Genomic DNA, 16,264 nt, shown 5'->3' with positions numbered 1-16,264 from the left:
GAATATAGCCCAGGTTCCCGCCGCAACTCGAGAAAAACCATGAGACTTCCCCCTCGCCGCGAGATGAGGCCCGATTCCCCTGCACTGAGTGCAGAGCAATTCCGTGTTGCACATCACACATGAAAGGAGCCTTGATTTCCTTGATGGCACTCCAGAGAATCCCCAAGAACACTGTTTCAAGGCTAGAGGGAAACTGAGGTCACTGTAGCAACACGAAAGAGCTCCGTGGACCAAAAATCAACTCGAGATGAGAGGTTAGTCAATGGCTTCGACTCCAGAGGAATACCACCTTACCACAAGCACCTCAAGAGGAGGCTTCTCTCAGCTCTAGGTATGTGAGAGGGACCCTGAGTTTGCGGCCTCAAGTGGAATGGACACCGCGATGCCCTGATGCGAAATAAGGCCGGATATCCCTTCAGTGACTTGAATGCAGGCTCGTCTGGTATCTCCCAAGACGAAAGGATGTCTGAATCCCCTGTGGAGACCACAGAGAAAGACCTAATTCCCCACCTCATCGCGACCGGAGGCCTCACATCCTTTGAAAACTCCAGAGGTACGCGGAGATCAGTGCCTCCAAAGGAGACGATGCCTGACTCCTCATGAAACTTGATAGGAGTCCCAGGATTCCTGTGGCACATGGAAAGGGAACCTTGGTCTCCCGCCTCAGCTGGAGAGGCGTCCCAATTGCCCTGCCAAGCCTCGAGGAGAATCCCGACTTGTCCCTCGCAACTAGGCAGGAGTCCTGACGTTGCTGAAGAAACACGTGTGTGGAAGGGCCATCCCCGTCGTAACTCGAGAATATACCCCAGGTTTCCGCCGCAACTCGAAAAAAACCATGAGACTTCCCCCGCGCCGCGAGATGAGGCCCGATTCCCCTGCACTGCGTGCAGAGCAATTCCGTGATGCACATCAAACATGAAAGGAGCCTTGATTTCCTTGATGGCACTCCAGAGAAACCCCAAGAACACTGTTTCAAGGCTAGAGGGATCCTGAGGTCACTGTAGTAACACGAAAGAGCTCCGTGGACGAAAAATCAACTCGAGATGAGTTGTTATTCCCTGGCTTCGACTCCAGAGGAATACCACCTTACCACAAGCACCTCAAGAGGAGGCTTCTCTCAGCTCTAGGTATGTGAGAGGGACCCTGAGTTTGCGGCCTCAAGTGGAATGGACACCGCGATGCCCTGACTCGAAATAAGGCCGGATATCCCTGCAGTGACTTGAATGCAGGCTAGTCTTGCATCGCCCAAGGTGAAAGGATGTCTGAATCCCCTGTGGAGACCACAGAGAAAGACCTAGTTCCCCACCTCATCGCGACCGGAAGACTCACATCCTTTGAAAACTCCAGAGAAACGCGGAGATCAGTGCCTCCAAAGGAGACGATGCCTGACTCCTCGTGAAACTTGATAGGAGTCCTAGGATTCCTGTGGCACGTGGAAAGGGACACTTGGTCTCCCGCCTCAGCTGGAGAGGCATCCCGATTACCCTGCCAAGCCTCGAAGAGAATCCCGAGTTGTCCCTCGCAACTAGGCAGGAGTCCTGAAGTCGCTGAACAAACACGTGGCTATAAATCCCATCCCCGTCATAACTCGAGAATATACCCCAGGGTCTCGCCGCAACTCGAGAAAAACCATGAGACTTCCCCCTCGCCGCGAGATGAGGCTCGATTCTCCTGCACTGCATGCAGAGCAATTACGTGTTGCACATCAAACATGAAAGGAGCCTTGATTTCCTTGACGGCACTCCAGAGAAACCCCAAGAACACTGTTTCAAGGCTAGAGGGATCCTGAGGTTACTGTAGCAACACGAAAGAGCTCCATGGACCAAAAATCAACTCGAGATGAGAGGTTAGTCCCTGGCTTCGACTCCAGAGGAATACCACCTTTCCGCAAGCACCTCAAGAGGAGGCTTCTCTCAGCTCTAGGTATGTGAGAGGGACCCTGAGTTTGCGGCCTCAAGTGGAATGGACACTGCGATGCCCTGACGCGAAATAAGGCCGGATATCCCTGCAGTGACTTGAATGCAGGCTCGTCTTGCATCTCCCAAGATGAAAGGATGTCTGAATCCCCTGTGGAGACCACAGAGAAAGACCTAGTTCCCCACCTCATCGCGACCGGAGGCCTCACATCCTTTGAAAACTACAGAGGTACACGGAGATCAGTGCCTCCAAAGGAGACGATGCCTGACTCCTCGTGAAACTTGATAGGAGTCCCAGGATTCTTGTGGCACGTGGAAAGGGACCCTTGGTCTCCTGCCTCAGGTGGAGAGGCGTCCCAATTGCCCTGCCAAGCCTCGAGGAGAATCCCGACTTGTCCCTCGCAACTAGGCAGGAGTCCTGACGTTGCTGAAGAAACACGTGTGTGGAAGGGCCATCCCCGTCGTAACTCGAGAATATACCCCAGGTTTCCGCCGCAACTCGAAAAAAACCATGAGACTTCCCCCGCGCCGCGAGATGAGGCCCGATTCCCCTGCACTGCGTGCAGAGCAATTCCGTGATGCACATCACACATGAAAGGAGCCTTGATTTCCTTGATGGCACTCCAGAGAAACCCCAAGAACACTGTTTCAAGGCTAGAGGGATCCTGAGGTCACTGTAGTAACACGAAAGAGCTCCGTGGACGAAAAATCAACTCGAGATGAGTTGTTATTCCCTGGCTTCGACTCCAGAGGAATACCACCTTACCACAAGCACCTCAAGAGGAGGCTTCTCTCAGCTCTAGGTATGTGAGAGGGACCCTGAGTTTGCGGCCTCAAGTGGAATGGACACCGCGATGCCCTGACTCGAAATAAGGCCGAATATCCCTGCAGTGACTTGAATGCAGGCTAGTCTTGCATCGCCCAAGACGAAAGGATGTCTGAATCCCCTGTGGAGACCACAGAGAAAGACCTAGTTCCCCACCTCATCGCGACCGGAAGACTCACATCCTTTGAAAACTCCAGAGAAACGCGGAGATCAGTGCCTCCAAAGGAGACGATGCCTGACTCCTCGTGAAACTTGATAGGAGTCCTAGGATTCCTGTGGCACGTGGAAAGGGACACTTGGTCTCCCGCCTCAGCTGGAGAGGCATCCCGATTACCCTGCCAAGCCTCGAAGAGAATCCCGAGTTGTCCCTCGCAACTAGGCAGGAGTCCTGAAGTCGCTGAACAAACACGTGGCTGTAAATCCCATCCCCGTCATAACTCGAGAATATACCCCAGGGTCCCGCCGCAACTCGAGAAAAACCATGAGACTTCCCCCTCGCCTCGAGATGAGGCTCGATTCTCCTGCACTGCATGCAGAGCAATTACGTGTTGCACATCAAACATGAAAGGAGCCTTGATTTCCTTGATGGCACTCCAGAGAAACCCCAAGAACACTGTTTCAAGGCTAGAGGGATCCTGAGGTTACTGTAGCAACACGAAAGAGCTCCATGGACCAAAAATCAACTCGAGATGAGAGGTTAGTCCCTGGCTTCGACTCCAGAGGAATACCACCTTACCACAAGCACCTCAAGAGGAGGCTTCTCTCAGCTCTAGGTATGTGAGAGGGACCCTGAGTTTGCGGCCTCAAGTGGAATGGACACTGCGATGCCCTGACGCGAAATAAGGCCGGATATCCCTGCAGTGACTTGAATGCAGGCTCGTCTTGCATCTCCCAAGATGAAAGGATGTCTGAATCCCCTGTGGAGACCACAGAGAAAGACCTAGTTCCCCACCTCATCGCGACCGGAGACCTCACATCCTTTGAAAACTACAGAGGTACACGGAGATCAGTGCCTCCAAAGGAGACGATGCCTGACTCCTCGTGAAACTTGATAGGAGTCCCAGAATTCCTGTGGCACGTGGAAAGGGACCCTTGGTCATCCGCCTCAGCTGCAGAGGCGTCCCAATTTACCTGCCAAGCCTCGAGGAGAATCCCGAGTTGTCCCTCGCAACTAGGCAGGAGTCCTGACGTCGCTGAACAAACACGTGTCTGGAAGGGCCATCCCCGTCGTAACTCGAGAATATACCAAAGGTTCCCTCCGCAACTCGAGAAAAACCATGAGACTTCCCCCTCGCCGCAAGATGAGGCCTGAATCCCCTGCAATGCGTGCAGAGCAATGCCGTGTTGCAAATCACACATGAAAGGAGCCTTGATTTCCTTGATGGCACTCCAGAGAAACTTCAAGAACACTGTTTCAATGCTAGAGGGATCCTGAGGTCACTGTAGCAACACGAAAGAGCTCCGTGGACAACAAAGCAACTCGAGATGAGAGGTTGGTCCCTGGCTTTGATTCCAGAGGAATACCATCTTACCACAAGCACTTCAAGAGGAGGCTTCTGTCAGCTTTAGGTAAGAGAGAGGGACCCTGAGTTTGCGGACTCAAGTGGAATGGACACCGCGATGCCCTGACTCGAAATAAGGCCGGATATCCCTGCAGTGACTTGAATGCCGGCTCGTCTTGCATCCCCCAAGACGAAAGGATGTCTGAATCCCCTGTGGAGACCACAGAGAAAGACCTAGTTCCCCACTACATCGCGACCGGAGGCTTCACATCCTTTGAAAACTAAAGAGGGAAGCGGAGATCAGTGCCTCCAATGGAGACGATGCCTGACTCCACGTGAAACTTGATAGGAGTCCCAGGATTCCTGTGGCACGTGGAAAGGACCCTTGGTCTCCCGCCTCAGCTGGAGAGGCGTCCCAATTGCCCTGCCAAGCCTCGAGGAGAATCCCGAGTTGTCCCTCGCAACTAGGAAGGAGTCCTGACGTCGCTGAACAAACACGTGTGTGGAAGGGCCATCCCCGTCGTAACTCGAGAATATAGCCCAGGTTCCCGCCGCAACTCGAGAAAAACCATGAGACTTCCCCCTCGCCGCGAGATGAGGCCCGATTCCCCTGCACTGCGTGCAGAGCAATGCCGTGTTGCACATCACACAGGAAAGGAGCCTTGATTTCCTTGATGGCACTCCAGAGAAACCCCAAGAACACTGTTTCAAGGCTAGAGGGATCCTGACGTCACTGTAGCAACACGAAAGAGCTCCGTGGACCACAAATCAACTCGAGATGAGAGGTTAGTCCCTGGCTTCGACTCCAGAGGAATACCACCTTACCACAAGCACCTCAACAGGAGGCTTCTCTCAGCTCTAGGTATGTGAGAGGGACCCTGAGTTTGCGGCCTCAAGTGGAATGGACACCGCGATGCCCTGACTTGAAATAAGGCCGAATATCCCAGCAGTGACTTGAATGCAGGCTCGTCTTGCATCTCCCAAAACGAAAGGATGTGTGAATCCCCTGTGGAGCCCACAGAGAAAGACCTAGTTCCCCCCTCATCGCGAACGGAGGCCTCACATCCTTTGAAAACTCCAGAGGTACGCGGAGGTCATTGCCTCCAAAGGAGTCTATACCTGACTCCTCGTGAAACTTGATAGGAGTCCCAGGATTCCTGTGGCACGTGGAAAGGGACCCTTGGTCTCCCGCCTCAGCTGGAGAGGCGTCCCAATTGCCCTGCCAAGCCTCGAGGAGTAGAATCCCGAGTTGTCCCTCGCAACTAGGCAGGAGTCCTGATGTCGCTGAACAAACACGTGTGTGGAAGGGCCATCCCCGTCGTAACTCGAGAATATACCCCAGGTTCCCGCCGCAACTCGAGAAAAACCATGAGACTTCCCCCTCGCCGCGAGATGAGGCCCGATTCCCCTGCACTGCGTGCAGAGCAATGCCGTGTTCCACATCACAAAGGAGAGGAGCCTTGATTTCCTTGATGGCACTCCAGAGAAACCCCAAGAACACTGTTTCAAGACTAAAGGGATCCTGAGGTCACTGTAGCAACACGAAAGAGCTCCGTGGACCACAAATCAACTCGAGATGAGAGGTTAGTCCCTGGCTTCGACTCCAGAGGAATACCACCTTACCACAAGCACGGCAAAGGAGGCTTCTCTCAGCTCTAGGTATGTGAGAGGGACCCTGAGTTTGCGGCCTCAAGTGGAATGGACACCTCGACGCCCTGACTCTAAATAAGGCCGGATATCCCAGCAGTGACTTAAATGCAGGCTCGTCTTGCATCTCCCAAGACGAAAGGATGTCTGAATCCCCTGTGGAGACCACAGAGAAAGACCTAGTTCCCCACCTCATCGCGACCGGAGGCCTGACATCGTTTGAAAACTCCAGAGGGACGCGGAGATCATTGCCTTCAAAGGAGACGAAGCCTGACTCCTCGTGAAACTTGATAGGAGTCCCAGGATTCCTGTGGCATGTGGAAAGGGACACTTGGTCTCCCGCCTCAGCTGGAGAGGCGTCCCAATTCCCCTGCCAAGCCTCGAGGAGAAGAATCCCGAGTTGTCCCTAGCAACTAGGCAGGAGTCCTAACGGCGCTGAACAAACACGTGTGTGGAAGGGCCATCACCGACGTAAGTCGAGAATATACCCCAGGTTCCCGCTGCAACTCGAGAAAAACCATGAGACTTCCCCCTCGCCGCGAGATGAGGCCCAATTCCCCTGCACTGCGTGCAGAGCAATTCCGTGTTGCACATCACACAGGAAAGGAGCCTTGATTTCCTGGATGGCATTCCAGAGAAAGACCAAGAACACTGTTTAAAGGCTACAGGAATCCTGAGGTCACTGTAGCAACACGAAAGAGCTCCGTGGACCAAAAATCAACTCGAGATGAGAGGTTAGGCCCTGGCTTCGACTCCAGAGGAATACCACCTTACAACAAGCACCTCAAGAGGAGGCTTCTTTCAGCTCTAGGTATGTGAGAGGGTCCCTGAGTTTGCGGCCTCAAGTGGAATGGACACCGCGATGCCCTGACTCGAAATAAGGCCGGATATCCCTGCAGTGACTTGAATGCAGGCTCGTCTTGCATCTCCCAAGACGAAAGGATGTCTGAATCCCCTGTGAAGACCACAGAGAAAGACCTAGTTCCCCACCTCATCGCGACCGGAGGCCTCACATCCTTTGAAAACTCCAGAGGGACGCGAAGATCAGTGCCTCCAAAGGAGACGATGCCTGACTCCTCGTGAAACTTGATAGGAGTCCCAGGATTCCTGTGGCACGTGGAAAGGGACCCTTGGTCTCCCGCCTCAGCTGGAGAGGCGTCCCAATTGCCCTGCCAAGCCTCGAGGAGAATCCCGAGTTGTCCCTCGCAACTAGGCAGGAGTCCTGACGTCGCTGAACAAACACGTGTGTGGAAGGTCCATCCCGGTGGTAACTCGAGAATATACCCCAGGTTCCTGCCGCAACACGAGAAAAACCATGAGACTTCCCCCTTGCCGCAAGATGAGGCCCGATTCCCCTGCACTGCGTGCAGGGCAATTCCGTGTTGCACATCACACAGGAAAGGAGCCTTGATTTCCTTGATAGCACGCCAGAGAAAGCCCAAGAACACTTTTTCAAGGCTAGAGGGATCCTGAGGTCACTGTAGCAACACGAAAGAGCTCCGGGGACCAAAAATCAACTCGAGATGAGAGGTTAGGCCCTGGCTTCGACTCCAGGGGAATACCACCTTACCACAAGCACATCAAGAGGAGGCTTCTCTCAGCTCTAGCTATGTGAGAGGGACCCTGAGTTTGCGGCCTCAAGTGGAATGGACACCGCGATGCCCTGACTCAAAATAAGGTCGGATATCCCTGCAGTGACTTGAATGCAGGCTCGTCTTGCATCTCCCAAGACGAAAGGATGTCTGAATCCCCTTTGGAGACCACAGAGAAAGGCCCAGATCCCCACCTCATCACGACCGGAAGCCTCACATCTTTTGAAAAGTCCAGAGGTATGCGGAGATCAGTGCCTCCAAAGGAGATGATGCCTGACTCCTCGGGAAACATGTTAGGAGTCCCAGGATTCCTGTGGCACGTGGAAAGGGGCCCTTGGTCTGCCCCCTCAGCTGGAGAGGCGTCCCAATTGCCCTGCCAAGCCTCGAGGAGAATCCCGAGTTGTCCCTCGCAACTAGGCAGGAGTCCTGCCGTCGCTGAACAAACACGTGTGTGGAAGGGCCATCCCAGTCGTAACTCGAGAATATACCCCAGGTTCCCACCGCAACTCGAGAAAAACCATGAGACTTCCCCCTCGCCGCGAGATGAGGCCCGATTCCCCTGCACTGCATGCAGAGCAATTCCGTGTTGCACATCACACATGAAAGGAGCCTTGATTTCCTTGATGGCACTCCAGAGAAACCCCAAGAACACTGTTTCAAGGCTAGAGGGAAACTGAGGTCACTGTAGCAACACGAAAGAGCTCCGAGGACCAAAAATCAACTCGAGATGAGAGGTTAGTCCCTGGCTTCGACTCCAGAGGAATACCACCTTACCACAAGCACCTCAAGAGGAGGCTTCTCTCAGCTCTAGGTATGTGAGAGGGACCCTGAGTTTGCGGCCTCAAGTGGAATGGACACCGCGATGCCCTGACGCGAAATAAGGCCGGATATCCCTACAGTGACTTGAATGCAGGCTCGTCTTGCATCTCCCAAGACGAAAGGATGTCTGAATCCCCTGTGGAGACCGCAGAGAAAGACCTAGTTCCCCACCTCATGGCGACCGGAGGCCTCACATCCTTTGAAAACTCCAGAGAGACGCGGAGATCAGTGCCTCCAAAGGAGACGATGCCTGACTCCTCGTGAAACTTGATAGGAGTCCCAGGATTCCTGTGGCACGTGGAAAGGGACACTTGGTCTCCCGCCTCAGCTGGAGAGGCGTCCCAATTGCCCTGCCAAGCCTCGAGGAGAATCCCGAGTTGTCCCTCACAACTAGGCAGGAGCCCTGCCGTCGCTGAACAAACACGTGTGTGGAAGGGCCATCCCCGTCGTAACTCGAGAATATACCCCAGGTTCCCACCGCAACTCGAGAAAAACCATGACACTTCCCCCTCGCCACGAGATGAGGCCCGATTCCCCTGCACTGCGTGCAGAGCAATGCCGTGCTGCATATCACACAGGAAAGGAGCCTTGATTTCCTTGATGGCACTCCAGAGAAAGCCCAAGAACACTGTTTCAAGGCTAGAGGGATCTTGAGATCACTGTAGCAACACGAAAGAGCTCCGTGGGCCAAAAATCAACTCGCAATGAGAGGCTAGTCACTGGCTTCTACTGCAGAGGAATACCACCTTACCACAAGCACCTCAAGAGGAGGCTTCTCTCAGCTCTAGGTATGTGAGAGGGACCCTGAATTTGCGGCCTCAAGTGGAATGGACACCTCGATGCCCTGACTCGAAATAAGGCCAGATATCCCTGCAGTGACTTGAATGCAGGCTCGTCTTGCATCTCCCAAGACAAAAGGATGTCTGAATCCCCTGTGGAGACCACAGAGAAAGACCTAGTTCCCCACCTAATGGCGACCGGAGGCCTCACATTCTTTGAAAACTCCAGAGGGACACAGAGATCAGTGCCTCCAAAGGAGACGATGCCTGACTCCTCGTGAAACTTGATAGGAGTCCCAGGAATCCTGTGGCACGTGGAAAGGGACCCTTGGTCTCCCGCCTCAGCTGGAGAGGCGTCCCAATTGCCCTGCCAAGCCTCGAGGAGAATCCTGAGTTGTCCCTCGCAACTAGGCAGGAGTCCTGACGTCGCTGAAAAAACACCTGTGTGGAAGGGCCATCCCCGTCGTAACTCGAGAATATACCCCAGGTTCCCGCCGCAACTCGAGAAAAACCATGAGCCTCCCCCCTTGCCGCGAGATGAGGCCCAATTCCCCTGCATTGCCTGCAGAGCAATGCCGTGTTGCACATCACACTGGAAAGGAGCCTTGATATCCTTGATGGCACTCCAGAGAAAGCCCAAGAACCGTGTTTCAAGGCTAGAGGGATCCTGAGGTCACTGTAGCAACACGAAAGAGCTCCTTGGACCAAAAATCAACTCGAGATGAGAGGTTAGTCCCTGGATTCAACTCCAGAGAAATACCACCTTACCACAAGCACCTCAAGAGGAGGCTTCTCTCAGCTCTAGGTATGTGAGAGGGACCCTGAGTTTGCGGCCTCAAGTGGAATGGACACTGCGATGCCCTGACTCGAAATAAGTCCGGATATCCCTTCAGTAACTTGAATGCAGGCTCGTCTTGCATCTCCCAAGACGAAAGGATGTCTGAATCCCCTGTGGAGACCACAGAGAAAGACCTAGTTCCCCACCTCATGGCGACCGGAGGCCTCACATACTTTGAAAACTCCAGAGGGACGCAGAGATCAGTGCCTCCAAAGGAGACGATGCCTGACTCCTCGTGAATCTTGATAGGAGTCCCAGGAATCCTGTGGCTCGTGGAAAGAGACCCTTGGTCTCCCGCCTCAGCTGGAGAGGCGTCCCAATTGCCCTGCAAAGCCTCGAGGAGAATCCCGAGTTGTCCCTCGCAACAAGGCAGGAGTCCTGACGTCGCTGAACAAACACGTGTGTGGAAGGGCCATCCCCGTCGTAACTCAAGAATATACCTCAGGTTCCCGCCGCAACTCGAGAAAAACCACGAGACTTCCACCTCGCCGCGAGATGAGGCCCGATTCCCCTGCACTGTGTGCAGAGCAATGCCGTGTTGCACATCACACAGGAAAGGAGCCTTGATTTCCTTGATGGCACTCCAGAGAAACCCCAAGAACACTGTTTCAAGGCTTGAGGGATCCTGAGGTCACTGTAGGAACATGAAAGAGCTCCGTGGACCAAAAATCAACTTGAGATGAGAGGTTAGTCTCTGGCTTCGACTCCAGAGGAATACCACCTTACCACAATCACCTCAAGAGGAGGCTTCTCTCAGCTCTAGGTATGTGAGAAGGACCCTGAGTTTGCGGCCTCAAGTGGAATGGACACCGCGATTCCCTGACTCGAAGTAAGGCCGGATATCCCTGCAGTGACTTGAATGCAGGCTCGTCTTGCATCTCCGAAGACGAAAGGATGTCTGAATCCCCTGTGGAGACCACAGAGAAAGACCTAGTTCCCCACCTCATCTAGACCGGAGGCCTCACATCCTTTGAAAACTCCAGAGGGACGCAGAGATCAGTGCCTCCAAAGGAGACGATGCTAGACTCCTCGTGAATCTTGATAGGAGTCCCTGCATTCCTGTGGCACGTGGAAAGGGACTCTTGGTCTCCCGCCTTAGCTGGAGAGGCGTCCCAATTGCCCTGCCAAGCCTCGAGGAGAATCCCGAGTTGTCCCTCGCAACTAGGCAGGAGCCCTGCCGTCGCTGAACAAACACGTGTGTGGAAGGGCCATCCCCGTCGTAACTCGAGAATATACCCCAGGTTCCCGCCGCAACTCGAGAAAAACCATGAGACTTCCACCTTACCGCGAGATGAGGCCCGATTCCCCTGCAATGCGTGCAGAGCAATGCCGTGTTGCATATCACACAGGAAAGGAGCCTTGATTTCCTTGATGGCACTCCAGAGAAACCCCAAGAACACTGTTTCAAGGCTCGAGGGATCCTGAGGTCACTGTAGCAACACGAAAGAGCTCCGTGGACCAAAAATCAACTAGAGATGAGAGGTTTGTCCCTGGCTTCGACTCCATAGGAATAACACCTTACCACAAGCACCTCAAGAGGAGGCTTCTCTCAGCTCTAGTTATGTGAGAGGAACCCTGAGTTTCCGGCCTCAAGTGGAATGGACACCGCGATGCCCTGACTCGAAATAAGCCTGGATATCCCTGCAGTGAATTGAATGCAGGCTCGTCTTGCATCTCCCAAGACGAAAGGATGTTTGAATCCCCTGTGGAGACCACAGAGAAAGACCTAGTTCCCCACCTCATCGCGACCGGAGGCCTCAAATCTTTGGAAAACTCCAGAGGTATGCGGAGATCAGTGCCTCCAAAGTAGACGATGCCTGACTCCTCGTCAAACTTGATAGGAGTCCCAGGATTCCTGTGGCACGTGGAAAGGGACCCTTGGTCTCCCGCCTCAGCTGGAGAGGCGTCGCAATTGCCCTGCCAAGCCTCGAGGAGAATCCCGAGTTGTCCCTCGCAACTAGGCAGGAGTCCTGACGTCGCTGAACAAACACGTGGGTGGAAGGGCCATCCCCATCGTAACTCGATAATATACCCCAGGTTCCCGCCGCAACTCGAGAAAAACCATGAGACTTCCCCCTCGCTGCGAGATGAGGCCCGATTCCCCTACACTGCGTGCAGAGCAATTCCGTGTTGCACATCACACATGAAAGGAGCCTTGATTTCCTTCATGGCAATCCAGAGAAACCCCAAGAACACTGTTTCAAGGCTAGAGGGATCCTGAGGTCACTGTAGCAACACGAAAGAGCTCCCTGGACCAAAAATCAACTCGAGATGAGAGGTTAGTCCCTGGCTTCGACTCCAGAGGAATACCACCTTACCACAAGCACCTCAAGAGGAGGCTTCTCTCAGCTCTAGGTATGTGAGAGGGACCCTGAGTTTGCGGCCTCAAGTGGAATGGACACCGCGATGCCCTGACTCGAAATAAGGCCGGATATCCCTGCAGTGACTTGAATGCAGGCTCGTCTTGCATCTCCCAAGACGAAAGGATGTCTAAATCCCCTATGGAGACCACAGAGAAGACCTAGTTCCTCACCTCATCGCGACCGGAGGCCTCACATCCTTTGAAAACTCCAGAGGTACGCGGAGATCAGTGCCTCCAAAGGAGATGATGCCTGACTCCTCGTGAAACTTGATAGGAGTCCCAGGATTCCTGTGGCACGTGGAAAGGGACCCTTGGTCTCCCGCCTCAGCTGGAGAGGCGTCCCAATTGCCCTGCCAAGCCTCGAGGAGAATCCCGAGTTATCCCTCACAACTAGGCAGGAGTCCTGACGTCGCTGAAGAAACACGTGGGTGGAAAGGCCATCCCCATCGTAACTTGAGAATATACCCCAGGTTCCCGCAGCAACTCGAGAAAAACCATGAGACTTCCCCCTCGCCACGAGATGAGGCCCGATTCCCCTGCACTGCGTGCAGAGCAATTCCGTGTGGCACATCACACATGAAAGGAGCCTTGATTTCCTTGATGGCATTCCAGAGAAACCCCAAGAACACTGTTTCAAGGCCAGAGGGATCCTGAGGTCACTGTAGCAACACGAAAGAGCTCCGTGGACCAAAAATCAACTCGAGATGAGGGGTTAGTCCCTGGCTTCGACTCGAGAGGAATACCACCTTACCACAAGCACCTCAAGAGGAGGCTTCTCTCAGCTCTAGGTATGTGAGAGGGACCCTGAGTTTGCAGCCTCAAGTGGAATGGACACTGCGATGCCCTGACTCGAAATAAGGCCGGATATCCCTGCAGTGACTAGAATGCAGGCTCGTCTTGCATCTCCCAAGACGAAAGGATGTCTGAATCCCCTGTGGAGACCACAGAGAAAGACCTAGTTCCCCACCTCATCGCGACCGGAGGCCTCACATCCTTTGAAAACTCCAGATGTACGCAGAGATCAGTGCCTCCAAAGGAGACGATGCCTGACTCCTCGTGAAACTTGATAGGAGTCCCAGGATTCTTGTGGCACGTGGAAAGGGACCCTTGGTCTCCCGCCTCAGCTGGAGAGGCGTCCCAATTGCCCTGCCAAGCCTCAAGGAGAATCCCGAGTTGTCCCTCGCAATTAGACAGGAGTCCTGACGTCGCTGAACAAACACTAGGATGGAAGGGCCAACCCGTCGTAACTCGAGAATATACCCCAGGTTCCCGCTGCAACTCGAGAAAAACCATGAGATTTCCCCCTCGCTGCGAGATGAGGCCCGAATCCGCTGCACTGCGTGCACAGCAATTCCGTCTTGCACATTACATATGAAAGGAGCCTTGATATCCTTGATGGCACTCCAGATAAATCCCAAGAACACTGTTTCAAGGCTAGAGGGATCCTGACGTCTCTGTAGCAACACGAAAGAGCTCCGTGGACCAAAAACCAACTCGAGATGAGAGGTTAGTCCCTGGCTTCGACTGCAGAGGACTACCACCTTACCACAAGCACCTCAAGAGGAGACTTCTCTCAGCTCTATGTATGTGAGAGGGACTCTGAGTTTGCAGCCTCAAGTGGAATGGAAACCGCGATGCCCTGACTCGAAATAAGGCCGGGTTACCCTGCAGTGACTTGAATGCAGGCTCGTCTTGCATCTCCCAAGACGAAAGGATGTCTGAATCCCTTGTGGAGACCACAGAGCAACACCTAGTTCCCCACCTCATCACGACTGTAGGCCTCACATCCTTTGAAAACTCCAGAGGTATGCGGAGATCAGTGCCTTCAAAGGAGACGATGCCTGACTCCTCGTGAAACTTGATAGGAGTCCCAGGATTTCTGTGGAACGTGGAAAGGGACCCTTGGTCTCCCGCCTCAGCTGGAGAGGCGTCCGAATTGCAGTGCAAAGCCTCGAGGAGAATCCCGCGTTGTCCCTAGCAACTAGGCAGGAGTCCTGACTTCGCTGAACAAACACGTGTGTAGAAGGGCCATCCCCGTCGTAACTCGAGAATATACCCCAGGTTCCCGCCGCAACTCGAGAAAAACCATGAGACTTCCCCCTCGCCGCGAGCTGAGGCCCGATTCCCCTGCACTGCGTGCAGAGCAATTCCGTGTTGCACATCACACATGAAAGGAGCCTTGATTTCCTTGATGGCACTCCAGAGAAACCCCAAGAACACTGCTTCATGGCTAGAGGGATCCTGAGGTCACTGTAGCAACACGAAAGAGCTCCGTGGACCAAAAATCAACTCGAGATGAGAGGTTAGTCCCTGGCTTCGACTCCAGAGGAATACCACCTTACCACAAGCACCTCAAGAGGAGGCTTCTCTCAGCTCTAGGTATGTGAGAGGGACCCTGAGTTTGCGGCCTCAAGTGGAATGGACACTGCGATGCCCTGACTCAAAATAAGGCCGGATATCCCTGCAGTGACTTGAATGCAGGCTCGTCTTGCATCTCCCAAGATGAAAGGATGTCTGAATCCCCTGTGGAGACCACAGAGAAAGACCTGGTTCCCCACCTCATCGCGACCGGAGGCCTCACATCCTTTGAAAACTCCAGAGGTACGTGGAGATCAGTGCCTCCAATGGAGACGATGCCTGACTCCTCGTGAAACTTGATAGGAGTCCCAGGATTCCTGTGGCACGTGGAAAGGGACCCTTGGTCTCCCGCCTCAGCTAGAGAGGCGTCCCAATTGCCCTGCGAAGCGTCGAGGAGAATCCTGAGTTGTCCCCCGCAAGTAGGTAGGAGTCCTGACGTGGCTGAACAAACACGTGGGTGAAAGGGCCATCCCCGTCGTAACTCGAGAATATACCCCAGGTTCCCGCCGCAACTCGAGAAAAACCATGAGACTTCCCCCTCCCCGCGAGATGAGGCCCGATTCCCCTGCACTGCGTTCAGAGCAATTCCGTGTTGCACATCACACATGAAAGGAGCCTTGATTTCCTCGATGGCACTCCAGAGAAAGACCAAGAACAGTGTTTCAAGGCTAGAGGGATCCTGAGGTCACTGTTGCAACACGAAAGAGCTCCGTGGACCACAAATCAACTCGAGATGAGAGGTTACTCCCTGGCTTCGACTCCAGAGGAATACCACCTTACCACAAGCACCTCAAGAGGAGGCTTCTCTCAGCTCTAGGTATGTGAGAGGGACCCTGAGTTTGCGGCCTCAAGTGGAATGGACACCGCGATGCCCTGACTCGAAATAAGGCCGGATATCCCTGCAGTGACTTGAATGCAGGCTCGTCTTGCATTACCCAAGATGAAAGGATGATTGAATACCCTGTGGAGACCACAGAGAAAGACCTAGTTCCCCACCTCATCGCGACCGGAGGCCTCACATCCTTTGAAAACTCCAGAGGTACGCGGAGATCAGTGCCTCCAAAGGAGATGATGCCTGACTCCTCGTGAAACTTGATAGGAGTCCCAGGATTCCTGTGGCACGTGGAAAGGAACCCTTGGTCTCCCGCCTCAGCTGGAGAGGCGTCCTTATTGCCCTGCAAAGCCTCGAGGAGAATCCCGAGTTGTCCTTCGCAACTAGGCAGGAGTCCTGACATAGCTGAACAAACACGTGTGTGGAAAGGTCATCCCCATCGTAACTCGAGAATATACCCCAGGTTCCAGCCGCAACTCGAGAAAAACCGTGAGACTTCCCCCTCACCGCGAGATGAGGCCCGATTCCCCTGCACTGCGTGCAGAGCAATTCCGTGTTGCACATCACACATGAAAGGAGCCTTGATTTCCTTCATGGCACTCCAGAGAAAACCCAAGAACACTGTTTCAAGGCTAGAGGGATCCTGAGGTCACTGTAGCAACACAAAAGAGCTCCGTGAACCAAGAATCAACTCGAGATGAGAGGTTAGTCCCTGGCTTCGACTCCAGAGGAATACCACCTTACCACAAGCACCTCAAGAGGAGGCTTCTCTCAGCTCTAGGTATGTGAGAGG

Source organism: Cervus elaphus, chromosome 24 (assembly GCF_910594005.1).
Source record: "Cervus elaphus chromosome 24, mCerEla1.1, whole genome shotgun sequence".
In the NCBI taxonomy this organism is placed as follows: Eukaryota; Metazoa; Chordata; class Mammalia; order Artiodactyla; family Cervidae; genus Cervus; species Cervus elaphus.
Note: the sequence above shows the minus strand (reverse complement) of the source record.